The 16,673-nt window shown below is 43.3% G+C and overlaps 1 protein-coding gene across 1 annotated transcript in view; it reads right to left on the reverse strand.

The window, feature by feature from the left end:
- Farp2 (FERM, ARH/RhoGEF and pleckstrin domain protein 2) overlaps nucleotides 1–15,344 on the reverse strand; it is a 104,540-nt gene extending 89,196 nt beyond the window's left edge. The window contains exon 1 of the mRNA XM_055616623.1: nucleotides 15,262–15,344. The gene's annotated coding sequence lies outside the window, so the exon portion shown is untranslated. The remainder of the gene's footprint in view (nucleotides 1–15,261) is intronic.
- Nucleotides 15,345–16,673: the final 1,329 nt, after the last annotated feature.

Raw genomic sequence — 16,673 nt, forward strand, 5'->3', positions numbered from 1 at the left:
TGTGCCAAAGTACAGTGCACCCACACATATGCAAATAAATAAATATTTAAAAAATGTGAGGAGCAAAATGATGAAGTAGTACACGATTGTACCAAGTTAATTTTTCAGCTTAATTCCTATATAAAGCCAGTTCAAACCACTGAACAGACCAACTGCTTACATGTAAAGCTCAGGTAGCTGTAGCCTACCATTCTTTGGAAGCTCTCCTGTCTGTATGCTCCTGAGGGTAGTACCAGATCTCATTATGTCTGCCAGCTAAGTAGTTACTTAGTATCAGTGGTATTAAAAATCTGTACTGTCTCACTAAGAAGCATACTGTATACACTACCATAGATAAAACTGAAGACTGACCACAAGACTGATACTTAAGAGTAGTTCCCACACTGTTAACATGAGCCGTTGAAGCTCTTAGAGCTACAAACATGAACTTTTCATTTAACTTTCACAAACTTTTAATAAAAATACACTTACATTAAAATGTATTTGAGACTTCTACCTTTAAGGTGCCTCCACAGTGGAAGTAGTTGAAAATACAAACAGTTACTTCTATGTTCATCAGTATTTACCAAATATTGAATCATCAAATGTTCTGCTAAAGTTTTGAGTGTGAACTGTTCCCAAAGGTCCCAGTGTTAAAGGCCTGTCTACCATCTGATGGGCTTTTGAGAATGATTGCATTATGAGGGTTCTAACCAACCCCATAGTGGATTAACCCACTGACAGGTTCATAATTGCATGGCAATAATGCCATCCAGTTAGGACAGCGGTTCTCAACCTGTGGACTAAACAGGGGTCACCTAAGACCATCAGAAATCATAGACATTTATATTACATTTCATAACAGTAGCAAAATTACAGCTATGAGGTAGCAACAAAAATAAGTTTATGGTTGGGGATCACCACAACTTGAGGAACTGTATTAAAGGATCACAGTATTAGGAAGGTTGAGAACCACTGCCTTGCAGCCTACTTGAAGGAAGTAAGCCAGGGCTGGTCAGTGTCTTTCTACCTTTGTTGAGGTCAGCCACTTCACTCCACCACATGCTCCCTACCATGAAGCTCTGTTTCACCACCTATGAAGCCAGAAGCAATGGGGAGGTGACTATGGACTAAAACCTGAGACAAAGGCTTCTTCCATATGTGGTTTGTTACAGTGATGGGAAAATGATCAACTTAAGTTAGTTCTTCTGAAAGGTCTGTGTTTTACTCTGGTCATCACACCCAATATCTTCCCTTAAATAAGGCTACAACTCTGAAAATACATAAAGTCAAAATATTTTTAGAGGCTATTTATCTAATTTTTTTACTATATAATTTTCATTTATATTTTTATATGTATTTATTCAGGGACAGGATACTGTTATGTTCCCTGGCTCATGGCTCAATCAATCCTACCTCAGCTTCCCACATGTTGGGCAATGGGCACAACACTGGGCTCAGCTTCTAAGTATGTCTATAGTGGAAAATTCTTCAGGTTTTCCATTGTATTTTTTTAAATATAAAATAGTTGCATCTAACCATGCAGTTTTAAGAAAATGAACAAGGACAACCACAAGGCCTAGAAGTACACACTAAGATGGAAAAATGTAAACAAAGGAAATGAAAGGGAAGTTATTACGAGCTCACCACGAATAAGAGTCCCTCTCTCACTTACACAGGGCACAGAGTAAGTACTCCTAGGGCAGACAGTATTCACCTTATACAACAGTGAGCCACACAAGTGTGGTGACATACACATGCATCTTGGAGACTGAGGCAGATGGTCACAAGACCAGCCTGCACACTAATGTTCTGTTTTTTTAACAAGTGCTTTTAGCCACTGAGCCATCTCTCTAGCCTAGCCCTTTTTTAATTTTTTGTGTGAGGCAGGTGTTTTGCCTGTATGTATGTCTGAGCACCATGTGCATACAGTGTCTGAGGTCAAAAAGGGCATCAAATCTCCTGGAACTTGAATGATAGGCAGTCATGAGCCACCATATGGGTGTTGGAAAATGAACGTGGATCTTTTTTACAAAATATATTTGTGTATGTGTGTACCACATGTCTATAGGAGCCTGTGTGTGAAGATCAAAAGAAAGCACTGGATCCTCTGGTACTGATGTTACAGATGGTTGTGAACCACCATGGGGGTTCTGGGACCCAAACTTAGGTGTTCACAAAAGAGCAGCAAGCCTGCCTTACTCCCTCCTATCCTTTCTTCTTAAAGATTTGTTTATTTTTTTAGAGTGTTTTGTTTGCACATATGTCTGTGTACCACATGCATGCTCGATTCCTGAGGAGGTCAGAGGAGGGCACTGGCTTCCTGGAAGGAGTTATGTACAACTGTGAGCTGTTATGTGGGTGCTGGCAATCAAACCCAGGTCTCTGCAAGAACAAATGCTCTTGAACACAAAAACAAAATGAATGGAGCTGGAGAGATGGGTCAGGGGTTAAGAGTGCTTGTTGTTCTTGACGAGGACCTGGGCTCAGTTCCTAGCACTCACACCCAGAAGCTTACAACCATCGGAAACTTTAGTTCCAGGGGACCAGACACCCTCTTTTGGTCTCCAAAGGCACCGGCATGAGCATGTGCACAATATAAATGAATCTTTAGATATATGTGCACATATAAAATGAATCTTTAGAAAACCCTACAAAATTAAGCCATAAGTTCATGAGCTCTCTCTCTCTCTCTCTTTCTCTCTCTCTCTCTCTCTCTATATATATATATATATTTATTCAATACAGATTAACTCTCTCCCTAGCTATAACTTTTCATTTAACACTAGTGAATTTATCTACCATGAGACTAAAGACACAGAAGTGCTTGAGGGATATTAAAGCTCTCCTGTATTATGTGTCTCACTAGGGACACCTCTGAGCACTGCACTAACCTCTGTATTTCTTTTCATCTGACTCAAAGTAAGTCACAGAGCTACAGCTGAGATCCAGAGTCCTAAGACACTTTTATTCACACTGGTTTGGGTAAGCAATGACCTGGAGGCATGCATGCTGCCACAATTTCAAAGACAAATCTATTTGCTATTCTAATGCAGCATGAACTAGCTACTTAACAAATACTCAGCTTCAAGGAGAAGTTTGAGACAGAGACTTAAGGATAAGACTTTAAGGATTAGTGTATTACTAAGTTTAGGAGAGATTAAAAGTAAAGAACTTAATAGATAACTGATAGACAATCCCACTGTTGTGAACACTGGTTAACCTTCATCTCTGATCTCTCAACTGCTTCAGAAGCAGCAAACAGCTGGGTTCTTGCTGCAGAATCATAGGCTGCTTCCTTCACTCAGTATCATTTGCTTTCGTTTGACATGAGGAAAACTGGGGGTGGGGTATGCGCCGAATCTGCCTTATGTAATATATGCTCTAACAGGAATGAACTTTAAATAAAGTTATAAATAAATAAGAAGGCTTATAAACAAGAAGGCTAGGCAGAAACATAAAAAGGCCACATGGCTCTGGGAGCCTATGCATGCTCAGCTTTTGATGTGTCTCAGTACCTGCTGGAGCAGCACCCCAGAAGTCCACAAAAGGACAATGAAAAGAAATAGAAACATATAGGGGACTCAAACAACTTTCTCAGCTTTTTTTTCCATGTGAATGAAATTCTTCATAGTCTCCACTCCTAAAAATATCTCTGGTAGTTGGATACAATTTCCATCATTTTGTACCAGCACAAATTTTGCTGCTTTGGTTATGTTCCTATTTAAAAATAACATTTAAAACACCCCTATGACATGTCCTTTTCTACAGTTGGAAAATCCAGCTTAAAAGCTGGCAAAGGCTTTGGGGATGGTGGGGATGTGGCGGATGTCTACTCTGGGAAGGACTGCTGACGGTGGGAGATGTATAGGAATGTGTATAAAAAGCTTGGCACTAAAAACTGCTCTAAAAACTAAATAAGAGGGGGCTGCCAAGGAACACTTAACCCAGAAGCAAGAGTCAGCTTTGAGCCTTGATCTGGCTACCAAGATCCTTGCTCTCCCTGGACAAAGGCGCAATTTACTACTGTCCATAGTAAGGAGATGACTACAATGCTGTTGGGCAGTGAGCATCTGTCTTCCTTGAAGTTCTGGGTCCTAAAGGGAGAGTTAAGAAGCAAACTTCTTTATTCCCTAACCAAACAGGACAGAATATGATAATTATAATTTTCATGAAATTTGTCCAACAGGCTTCAAATCTACTCAATGTTATGAACTTAAAAAACATTTATGCTGGTGTGTGATTTTGTATGTGGACACATTTGTGCCACAGCATGTGTCTGTGGAGGTCCTAGGACAACTGTGGGAATAGGTTCTCTCATTCTTTCATGCATGTTGCAAGGATGGAACTCAGGTCGTTAGGTTTGGCAGCAAGTGCTTTTACTGGCTGAGCCATCTTACCAGAATAGTTTTTCATAGCTGATGATAAATAGACTCTTACCCAGTCTCTCAACCTTGCACTATACTACTGCAGTACAGCAAGAGATGGGTCCCTCATTCTGCACAACTGTTTTTTTTTTTAAATAAGTAACCAAGTAAGTTAATCAATATGCAGAAGCTGAAAAACATTGTTGGTTTTTATATTACAGGGCAAGGTTCAAAGAACTGATGAGAAACAGCTAGCTAGGCAAACGGGCAGGTGTGAACATCCACACCCTTCATATAAAGCTCCTCTCCAGACACAGTTGCACTGCCAGATGGAATCTGACGTGGCCTCAGCACCACAGAAACCACACCTGCAGTCATGCCCTACACATATGCTGACAAGGGAACCTACCAGGAAACACTGGTTTCTCAAACCTCAGGGAGATCAGTCAAGAACTTCTGATGTCAGTAGATTATTAGGACATTAAAAGACCATGGAAGAGCTGGGGAAATGGCCCAATTGGAAAAGTACTTGCTATACAAGCATGAGGATTTGAGCTTGGATCCCCAGAAGCCAAATAATTCAGTTGTGCCTATAAAGTTCGTGGAAAGTGCTGGGGAAGCGGAGACAGGCAGATCCTTGGAGTTCGATGGCTTACCAGTCTTGCTTAATTTGTAAGCTCTAAGTTTAGTGTCTCAGCCCCTTTTCTACTGCTGTAATAAAACACCATGTCCAAGGCAACTTATAAAAGAAGTTGCTTTTTCAGAGGGTTAGAGTCCATGATAGCAGAACAAAGGCGTTGGGACAGGGACGGTGGAGAGCTTACACCTTGACTGGATGCAGAAAGAGTACGAAACGCTGGGAATGGCAAGAATCTTTTGAAACCTCAAACCCACCCCAAGTGACACATTTCTTCCAAAAAGCCCATACATACTTCCTAATCCTTTTCAAACAGTCCACCAACTGGGGACTAAGTGTTCAAATATATGAGCTTCAGAGCCACTCATTCAAACCACATTTAGTAAGAGAGAGGTTGTTTCAAAAAAGTGAGGTGGAAAGTGATTGAAGACACCTGAAGTATGTGTGTGTGTGTATATATATATATATATATATATATATATATATATATATATATCTCCACACGTATATGTATGTACACCCAAAGTATGCACACATACATCATACCAACAAAAGCCAGAGTGAGACAGGCATTTGTTGGAATGAGGACAGCAGATGCCTGGTGGTAAGTTTTAGAACTATCACCAGGATCCAGTCCCAAGTCTGCTACCAACCCACATCTCTTATAAGCAGCTCAATTGTAAAATAAACTGAAAGTTCATGTGCTTTTGAAGCCAACTAATTTATAGCATTTATCAGCCAAAAATAAACTAAGCCTCATAAAGTTCTGTGATCACAGTCTTCCTTCCTGGGCACGACCAATGGGAGCTGCAGAAAGGAAGACGACCTACAGACAAACACCACAGAAAAGCAAGACAATGGTCCAAGACATTTCTTTGGAATAACTGATATTTATAACCTAACAGCGTTATCTTCACTTTGTTTCAGTATCTGGGCATTGAATAGATTTATCATTTCCTTCACTCTGTGCTTTGGACAATTGCTAGATGTTCTAATTTTATGCAAAAAAAAAAAAATTCTATAACCAAAAAAAAAAAAAAATCTTTTTGTGGTGGGCCTCACAAGGACTAGGCAAGTACGTAAGCCCAGTTTAACCCCTAGGTATACCAACAGGCCACCTGCATTTTTGGCCTTTGGTTCCTTCTAGCAGGAACAAGGGAAAACCCTTGTTCTTAACCTCTCTCTCTTCTGGTATCAGCTGGAGAAAGATCTCTGCAGAATTATAATCATGTGGGTGGGCCACCTGAATAATTCAGTGTTAGCTGATTAGTACCCTTAATTATATCTGCAAAGTGTCTTTGCTATATAACACATTTCCAGGATGAACACTAAGAATTAATGGCCATACCCTACATAGATATAGTTGATAGGCAGCTAGGTCCTCATATGGGTCTCCTAGTAAGGGAAATGCAGGTTTCAAATCTGGACTCACTCTTGACTAAATGACATGGACTCCACTGCCTGCTTTTCTATCACTTTCCCCTGGTGGGGCTACCTCTCCAGGCCACAGGGGAAGAAGCAGCACTCAATCCTGATCAACTTGATATGCTGGGGTTGGTGGGTAGGGTGGGCTCCCCTTCTCTGAGGAATGGGAAGGAGGAGGTGGGGAAATAAGGAGGGCAGGCTATGACTGGGATGTAAAATGAATTAAAAAGAAAGAAAGAAAGAAAGAAAGAAAGAAAGAAAGAAAGAAAGAAAGAAAGGCCACAAGGCCACAAACCTGTCTTAAAACACCATGACCAAAAAGAAGGTGCGGAGAAAACGGTTTATTCTGTTTACACTTCCAAAGGCACTGTTCATCACTGAAGGAAGTCAGGAGAGGAATTAAAACAGGGCAGGATCCTGGAAGCAGGAGCTGATGCAGAGGTCAAAGAGGGATGCTTCTTACGGCTTGTCTCCCCTGGCTTGCTCAGCTTGCTTTCTTATAGAACCCAGGACCACCACCCAGGGATGGCACCACCCACAACAGGCTGGGCCCTCCCTCATTAATCACTAATTAAGAAAATGCCTTACAGCCAAATCTTATGGAGATTCAATTCAAATTCAAATCAATTGAGATTCCCTCCTTTCAGGTAACTGTAGTTTATGTGTCAAGTTGACATAAGACTAGCCAGCACACTGACAACCAAACAATTCTCAGATTAGTTCAATATTTACATCACTTCAGTTTTAGTCAGTCTTTTGCTTGTGAGCATTTCCCTGGGTTTTCATATCGGAGTATCTTTGGATTATATCCTAGACTTTTAAAACACTGTGCTGTTGGAGTGTGGTCCTGTGGAGCAAACTGGTATTTCTGATAAGCCTGGCTGGATTCAGGCTGCCAGTCCCATCCAGTCTTCTGTGGAATACTGACTCAGTGCTAACTCCACTTCAGAGCCACAGATATTCCTCAGTAGAACTCTACAGCTGTCCACTTATCCTGATGCTAGCTGCAGAGGCCAGAAGAAAGCATTGGATCCCTTGGAACTAGCGTTATGGATAGTTGTGAGCTGCCATGTTGGTTTTGGGAAATGAGCTCAGGTCCTCTGGAATTGCAGGTAGTGTACTTAACTGGTGAACCATCTCTCCAGCTCCTGGGTTCTCAGTTTTTGACTCATATGCTCAATGCTGAGCTCCTAAGTCCATAAAACTTTAAGGGGCAACTTTCTCAAGCTTTCTCTCTATGAGCTCTCTGGTATATTTTTCTGTTCGTAAGACTTCCCTTTTCAGTCCTTTAGCCAGAAATCTCCGGTTTTAGCAACCCTGCTTGCCCATGAATTATACTGTACTTTGTCTGGGATAAAGCTCCAAGAGAGAAGAGAGGAAAAAAGCAACAGCTACAGGAATGACTGAGAGACAAAGGAGGAAAATGGTGGACTTTTCCCACTCTCCTCTGTTGTGGAAGTTTTGATTCTTGATGTGTTTTTGTTTTAATCCCAGGTGTGGGATATGGGACTGATTCAGACTGTCCAGAGCAGCAAACTGTCTGTCTCATGTGGGCCCTGAGAAGGGCTCTTATGCCAGCTGCAGATAGTTTAAATTTGAGGACTCTGGAGACAGAATAATGCCAGAGCCCAGAGTGTTGTGGGGCTCCAAAGAAGGCGGCTCCTGGTGCTTCTCCCTGCTGCTCCTGGTTGCTGTTGATGCAGCATCAGGGGAAGAAGTTGGAGATCTCCTGAAATGAGGATTGACTTTGCCCCAAGGAACCCAATAACCCTAACCAGCAGGAAGTAGCTAAGGAAAACTCCAACCCCTCTCCCCACTAACCTTCTTTCCCTCCTACCTGGGGTGGGGGTGGTAGAAGGGATAAGGGGTGGAGCAGGAAGGGGCTTAAGAAACTAAAACAAAATGATTTTTAAAAGTATGCCAACACTCCTCTGGATCCCAAACTAGAAGGCTTCTCTGTAGTTCTCCCTATCCCTACCAGGAGTCCATCTCCAGGTTCTGAATGTTCTGATAGCAGGTTGGGGGACAGTGGAGGGAAAGCAGGAGCGTTCTGTTGATAGAGTGGTGCTCCAAATTCTGGCCTTCATCTCCAGTGCTCATTTGCTTCCAGAGTCCTCAACAGCTGCATCATGCACACATCCAAATGTTTCAGCCAATGAGTGGGAGGGCCAGAATGCAGTGTGCATCCTACAACTCCCAGAAACTAAGTTCCACCCTCACACATTTTAAACCAGGAACCAAAATAAACCCATCATCCCTTAAAAAACAACCTCAAAAATGTTTATGCTGGCACTCACTGAGAGAGGGTAAAGGACTAATTTTTACTCTTCTTTTCAATGTAAAATTCTTTACCAACTGCTTACAGTAATAAATGCATGCTGCCTTTAAATTACACAGCTTCCTGAAAACACCTGTAATGGCTTGTTTCAAGTTTTTACTGATGGCTGCCAACCTTCCAGGGGAGAAGGGGGAGGAAAAGGGGAACTATTGCCTCTTGTCTAAGAATTATAGTTTCTCTTGTTTTGTTTTTCTGAAACATTTCAATTAAAAAGTTGGGTGTGGTGGTGCTTGCAGGTGGATCTCTGTGTTTGAGTGCAGCCTGGGCTACAGAGTGAATTTTAGGACAGCCAGGGTTACACAAAGAAACCCTGTCTCCCTCTCTCCCACCAAAAAAATAAAAATAAATAAACAAACAAACAAATAAATAAATAAATCCCTTTAACACTGGGATTGATTTATTACTCATATATTGTGGTCTATTTTCCACTGCTTTCCATAATAACTAAAACTGAAGAAACTGTAACTTTAATAAAAAACACAAACTACTTAGTAAAGCCTTGTAAGTTCATTTCCTCCTTCCCAAACAAATTTCTGCTAGCCAATGAAAATGCACTTAGGATCTTCACACACTACTAGTTTATTTGGCATCAAGAATGGGGTGGAAAACTGTCCCAATCTAGTCTGGCTCAGGTTTCTCTCACATGGACCTCTTCCAGGGTACTGGTAAGGCCCCAAGCAGAGTGTTCCTGTGGTCATATGTTTCTTTAAAATTTACCAAAATTCTGATTGTAATCGCTTATGATTGTTGGATCTTTCCACTTTAACCTTGCTGTGCCATTCTTCCCTGTGAGAAGGGGGCTTGGAGGAGCAGTTGGCATTTCAGAGGGCCAGCTAAGAAAGCACATTTAAGTTTCCTGTAGTTAGTTTTGTGTACATTCAAATGAGATGAGCTCCTGGAATCATACATTATGTATCTCACCAATAAAATTTTATCAGCCAGCTCTTCTACAGGAATGACTTCTATTTTCACACCCTGTGTGGCCCTAGGAGCTATGTGATAAGGTCTTACGGCAACACAAATGGGTCTAATGGTATCTGGAACGGACAAGAAACAAGACTGAAATTCAAGGAGCCAGAAGCTCTTTTTCCAGAAAATATATCAATAGATTTGTTAAACTCTATTTAGGCTGAGTTCAGTTCTCAGAAGACAAAGTACAAGTCTTACCAATCAGAGAAGCAGGAAATGATGTAGAACTACAACTGTAAATACAACTTAGATGTAACTGTGCAAAACAGAATAAAATTTGTCCATTCCCCCCGCCACCCGGGGATACAAAGCTGTTTGTGCACCATTAGAAAATGTACCTATTATGAAATAAAAAATTATGTATCCTACTAATAAATATTTATCAGCTATTCTAGAGGAATGAAGTATATTTTCTCACTGTCAAGAATAGGAAACTAAAAATAAAGAGCTAAGAGAAAAAGGATTCTATGTCAGGTAATTAAAGTTTTGTTCCTTCTCTCCAAACAGGGTCTCATGTACCCCAGACTGTCTTTGATAACACTGACTTCCACTTTTCCTGTCTCTACCACCCAGCTGAGATTATGGGATGGATCACTATGTCAGGTTTCTGTGACACTAAGGATCAAACTCAGGGCTTTGTGTGTTCTAGGAAAGCACTTGCTCATTATAAACTCAGTAACATTCCTAGCTTCTTGTTCTCATACTAAACCAATGTTTATTTAACGAATTAACTTTTATTTGTAACCGATTTCTTTTAAAAGATTTATATTTATTATTTTAAATTGTGTGTCTATGTGTGGGTATGTGCATTTCGAGTGCAGGTGCCTACAGAGATCAAAGGTGTTTCATCCCTCTGGAGATGGAATTATAGGCTGTTATGAGCCACTTACCCTTTTCTAATTATATATGCTTCAGGTTCCGCAAAACCTGGCATCAGACTTTGCCCCACACAAAACTTCCTTGAATAAGTGTATTCAAACACTTGTTGATCACTTATTCTGATAATACAGAAACTTTAAATGATGAAGGATATAGGACCTCCAAAGGGAGAAATCCCTACAGTGCAGAGGGACACAAGATGGTGGTACGTATTCCAGATAAAGTGAAGATGGCAGAGGAATCTGGCAGGTGGAAGAGCAGCAGGGATGGAAGGGAAAGCCTAACAGAAAAGGCAAATCAGTCTTTATAGCTACCATGTCCCAAGCGACACCACTGCCAGGAGGCCCAGACCTTTGCTTTACGTTTTGCCACTTACTGCTCACAACTACTTGTAACAAGAGGCAGTGTTCCCATACTATGACTCAGGGACTCCAGCTCATAGGGGTAAATGACATGGCAGTTCCTCACCTCTGTAGATGCTCCACTCCACCCTGATCCTACGCTGTTCAATTTAATCGAGAAAGAAAAACAATCATGTAAACACACAACATCATTTGTCCACAGCAATCATGGAGAGGGAAACAAACAAACAAACAAAAAAATCACTGCTTTGGCCTTACAGGTTCAGTTCAGATCTCTCACAGGAAGCAAGAGATCAGGTGGAGCATCATGGCAACCCTTTAATCCCAGCACTCCTGAGGAAGAGACAAGCAGATTTATTTCTCTGAGTTGGAGGCCAGCCTGATCTACATAGTGAGTTCCAGGACGACCAAAGCTAGGTGGCCAGAGCCTGTCTCAATCCGGTGAGGCAGGCACATTACATGCGTGTGAATGGAGATAGGGAAAAGGCAGTGTACAGTCAGTTCAAGACAACAGAGAAGAGAAAGCTGCCTGTGGCTGGGCTGTAGGGTTCTAGTAGTTCATTTAGATGCAGTCTGTAAGAGCTGATGTGGGGTTTTATAAGTTTAGTTTGGGGTGTGATCAGGTTGGGCTGGGGAGGAGAGAGGAGGCAAAGCAGGTCTCATCACTGTATCCTGTTGCATTATAGTGCCTTTTTGCATGGTTTTTAATTATATTTATTTGTGTGTGTATGTATGTTTGACACTGTTCACATAAAAAAGGTAACAGCGCAATTTTTGAAAAGTTTCTCTCCTACCATGTGTATCTCTGGATCCAAAGCATGTCACTTGGTGGCAAGTGTCTAACTGTTCTCAGGTTTTTAAAGGTAGCAATAAACTAAAGTACTTAGGCTGGAGAGATGGCTCAGAGGTTAAGGGCACTGACTGCTCTTCCAGAGGACCCAGTTCAAATCCCAGTATCCACATGGCAGCTCACAGCTGTCTGTAACTCCAAGATCTAACACTCTAATGTGGACATACATGCAGGCAAAAAACACTAATGCACATAAAATAAAGGTAAATAAATTAAAAAAAAAAAAACCTAAACCTAAACTGAACTAAAATACCAGTCTTAGTGGGAAATAATCCTGTAAGTCTAAAACAAAATCACTTAAATCATTCTGCTCTCCTTATTCTGTCCATGTCCTCATATATATATTTTTTACACTTTAATTTTTGTATGCACGCCATTTCATTTTTAAGGTTAAAAGAATATTTAAAGTATATTTCCCAGGATCAAAATAGTTAAAATTATGCTTTGAGGAGGGACAGGAATGAGCTTGACAAAGAATGTTCACTGGCCAAGTGTACTTATTTAACCACCTGACTAGTTACTTATCACATTATTTTTTAAAAGTGGGATTTCAAAAATCAAAACATCACATACTGGTAGTTGCTTTCCAAAAGTAGTAGACCACAACTGTCCATAATATAAACACGAGAAAAATCACAACACTGGGTTTTATCATATGAAGTTCTATGGGATCCTCAGATTTTCAGCTTTCATTGATAAAGTAAAACCCTCATCTCAACAGATACCTAGAAAGGACTCTGTACATAATGATCTTGAGAACAGACTAACATCACCCAGCTGGTCAATGTGTCCTAGCTGCACACCTAGCATGGCAGGACAGTACAAAGATCACGAAAGGAGAATGCAACTATGAATGTAACCTGAAATGGCAGGCAGAATTTAGAGAAACCTGTTAACATCCGAATACAGAAGGTGTTCATGTGACTTGAAGAAGGAAACTGACAAATAGACTTAAATAGTGTCCCATAGAATTACCTATGGACAACTATCTACTTAGGCAATCCAGTTCACATCCTTCCCTCCAATCGGGATAACTCTGTAGAATCACTATCTACTTCAACTGTTCTTACAAATACCCAGGGTTGGCCTGACTACCTTGTAGAGGAATGTTAATTCAGAACATGACTGTTCTGGACACAGATCCCATCCAAAGACCTTCTCTGACTGTGTGATCTGGCTGGAATACAAATATGCCTTTAATCCAGGAGACAGAGAGGAGCAGAACCCAGTTCAAGGCCAGCCTGATATAGAGGAAGTTTCAGGTAAAGAAAAGTCTAGGTCGAGGCACAGTGGTACAGGCCTTTAATCCCAAAGAAGGTAAAGATAGTTTGTAGAAGAAGCACCCATGTTTGAAAGTGATGTTTACCTGTGTGGCAAAAAAGGTGACCTTTGGAGAAAGATTTGACAGAATAGGATGCACCCACCTCTCATGAGAAGAGAGCAGAAAGGTAAGCTATTTAAGGGGTAATGCAGGAGGTGGGGGGATACAGAGAAACAGAAAGGGAAAGCAGTTTTTGCTGGGACATTAATACAGAGACAGGTTGCAGAGGGAGAACTCAGGTGAAGACTGAGCCAGAGAAGGAGCCAGAAGAGCAGAGTGCTAGATTTTGAGGCCAAATGGGCCTAGAGAAAAGCCAGAGTGAATAAGTTAGTTGAGAGAAGAGTTTAAGGCAGAATAGGTGAGTTGAACAAGACAGCCCAGAGCTCAGTAAGACCAAAAAAAGTGTGAGCTTATTCAGCAGTAAGTCTCGAGGCTGAAAACATTCTAGGCCTAGATTCGACTGTATGGAGGCTACAAGCTTCCAGGACAAGGCCCAGGTTGGCAGACAGAGTCAGTAAGCCTCTTAGACAACACTGAACCAGGAAAATAAAAGTTCCTTTTACACTACCTTTTAGTCAGGTTGTTCTTTGACTAGACAGTAACCATAACTGAAGTTCATTAAGTACCTACTGGATGCAGGGCATCTTAGCAGCTTTTAAAAACAAATTCTTAGTCATCACAACAACGGTCTGAGGTACATTAATAACTGGCTGTATGGATGAGAGACCTAAGGAAGGGGTAAATGAGGGCAGTACCACATACAGACTTCCTCTTTAGTAAAGGAATTTGTGGGAACGAACCTAAACTCCGTATTAGCATCCATATAATGTGGCAAAGCAAGGGTATTAGAGAAGCAGGGTTTTGCACAATTCCCAGAGTGTCATCCTAAACCCACCCACAGGTCTTCCTGTGCTCTCAGCACTCAGAAGGGGAGGATGGTGAGTTGCAGGCCAGCCTGGGTTATGGAAACTGTCTCAACAAAGACAGTGGGGGATGGGGGAAGAGGCTGTGCAACTTGGCCATGTCCCCTTTGAAGACTTTAGAACTGACAAAATAATAGCCACCAAGTGCTTCATAAATGACTTTTCATATCTAGAAACTCACAAAAAAATTTTTTTAGCCAGCAAGATTAGTTCATACCTCCCCATTTCAAATGCCCTCTTCCATCTTTCCAACGCACGACCGACTCAAATTCAGTGTTACCCGCTAATTACTAAACATTTTCACAGTGGCCCAGTCAAAAAAAAAAAAAAAAAAACACCTCATGGAAACAGAACAAAGCTAGAGAGAAAAGCCACCCTTAAAAGATTCTGCCCGGAATTTTAAGCCTTTCCACTGTATCAACATTATTTCTTTTATGACTGCTTTAGTTTTTCACCAGCACTACTGGGCTATGAACTACCTTAAGAAATCACTGCCACGTGTGTAAATGGCAAAGGTGTTTATAATCTAGGATGAGTAAAATGCAACGGGACAGGACTATTTCTAGATCCCAGTAAAGTAAGAACATTAACACCTGATTCTCAGTTTTGAAGGAAAGGCTGAGAAGAAAAATCAGGGAGTGGCCAATGCCCTTCTGGGCTTTCATTTATGGCTCCTGGTGCTGCTTCTTAAGGTTTCTGCTTTGCTGAGCACTGGAGGAGGGGGTCCTCACCAGGGCATTCTAATAGCCCTTAACTCTCCTGGGAACACTGACTATACACGAGTGTCGCTCCGACTCTGATCACCCCCCTGCCTCGACAGCTGGTGTCCACGTGTGATGTTCCTGCCCTCAGTCCTCTGCTGACAGCCAGGCTCCAGACTGAACTCCACAGCTCTCAGCCATCCCCAGACTGCTCATCTACACAAGCAACCCTGCAGTTCTCAGCAGACATCTAGTCTGGACCGTCCTCCCTTCTCCTTCCACCGACAGGCCGTTCACGGACGTGTGTTGTCAAACGCGGACTCGAAGGGGAGCTGGCGCGCCTCACGAAGGCCCCAGAGCCGGGCGTGGACTTTCTCTGGTGGACGGGCAGCCTCAGGCCTGGTCCGGGTCGGGTTCCGCGGAGGTCCGGCCAACGAAGGAAGCGCAAGCCCGCCCGCCCGGCCCAGCGCGACTCAACCCCCACCCCGCCCCAGGCCGTCGCGTCCTCACCGTGCCACACCGGCCCGCGCCGCCGCCAGCCAGGCCTCCTCCACGTCGTGCGCCCGCGCAGCCCGCTCCGCAGAGCTCCTGCTTCCCCGCCCCCGCCGCGTCCGCCGCAGCCCCGCCCCCCGCGGACGCACCACCGATTGGCCTGCGGGCGGACTGGCGCCTGCGAGCGCAGCACCTAGCTCTGATTGGCGGCCACACGGAGAAGGGCGGGGCGAGAGAGACCCATAAAGTCAAAGGCAAAGCTGTGCAGCATTTCCGCGGGTGGAACCGTGCTTCGGCACGGTGGGCGGGTCCTTGGTCTTGGGAGGAGCTTTAGGACACGAATGCTCAGTGCTGGGAGGGACTCAGAGCCGGGAGTTCTCTGTCTTCACGTTGGCACGGTCGGAGGATTCGGTCCTGGACGTGTCTTCCGAACAAGGGGAGGACTCACCCCAGGGCTGGACTCTGGAACGCGGGTGGGCCTTACGTAGGCCTTGGGCGGGACTCTGGCACACGGGCGGGTCTGAGCCTCCAGCCAGGCTTTGACAAGGGGGGCGGTCCCCTTTCTGGGTGGGGCCTGGGACTGCCAGCTCGCGGGACTTTCGTGGCATTCACAGCCTTGGTCAGGCCACTAACTGCCGGCCTCCTTCCTATCTCCTATCCATCTTGCTCAACCTGGAAAAGTGGAACTGTGTTCTGTAGGCACCAGGTGTTCCTAAAAGGTCGCCTTTGAGGTGATGTACTTGGCAGGCCATGCCAAGGAAGAGCCTTGGAAACCTTCGTTGTTCCATCCTGGATTTGAGGTTCTTTGTAGGAATGAAAACGATGAGACCAGATTCTGGGCCCTCCACTCTAGTGACTTGAAGCACACCTGCTTTCTTACATTGATTAAATGACCGGCCCAATAGGAAGCTAACCCTCTCAACCAGTCCAAGCTAAATAAATCCAGGAACGATTTTAGCATAGCCCCAAGAGATTCTGAGCACTGGCCTTTGGAAAGTTCCTAAGAGAAGCTGGGAGGGCCTCAGCCCACTAGGCAAGGAGTGGGCTCAGCAATGTGAGGAGACCTCTCACCTTCTTCCACCACCTTAGCCCTTTCCTTTAACCAGCCACTGCCACTGAGTGTGCTGTCAATCATAAGGAGCTGGACAGGGCAGGAATGTGGTTAGACATGAGTAACCTCAATGACCTAGAGAACAGGAGCCTCACTGCCTTGAGGTCAGTGTGCTGTTCAGAAAGCAAGAGGAAGAAGCCAGTTGTGGTGCACGCCTTTAATCCTAGCACTCAGGGAGGCGAAGATAGACGCAGGAGGAAGGCTGTGAGTTTGAGGTTAGCCTGGTCTACAAAGCAAACATGACAACCAAGCCTACACAGAGAATCTGTCTCACTAACACCCCGCAAAAACAAAAACAAACAAACAAACAAAAAACCAA

This window comes from Psammomys obesus, unplaced genomic scaffold, assembly GCF_907164565.1.
Source record: "Psammomys obesus unplaced genomic scaffold, mPsaObe1.curated_primary_1811, whole genome shotgun sequence".
Lineage (NCBI taxonomy): Eukaryota > Metazoa > Chordata > Mammalia > Rodentia > Muridae > Psammomys > Psammomys obesus.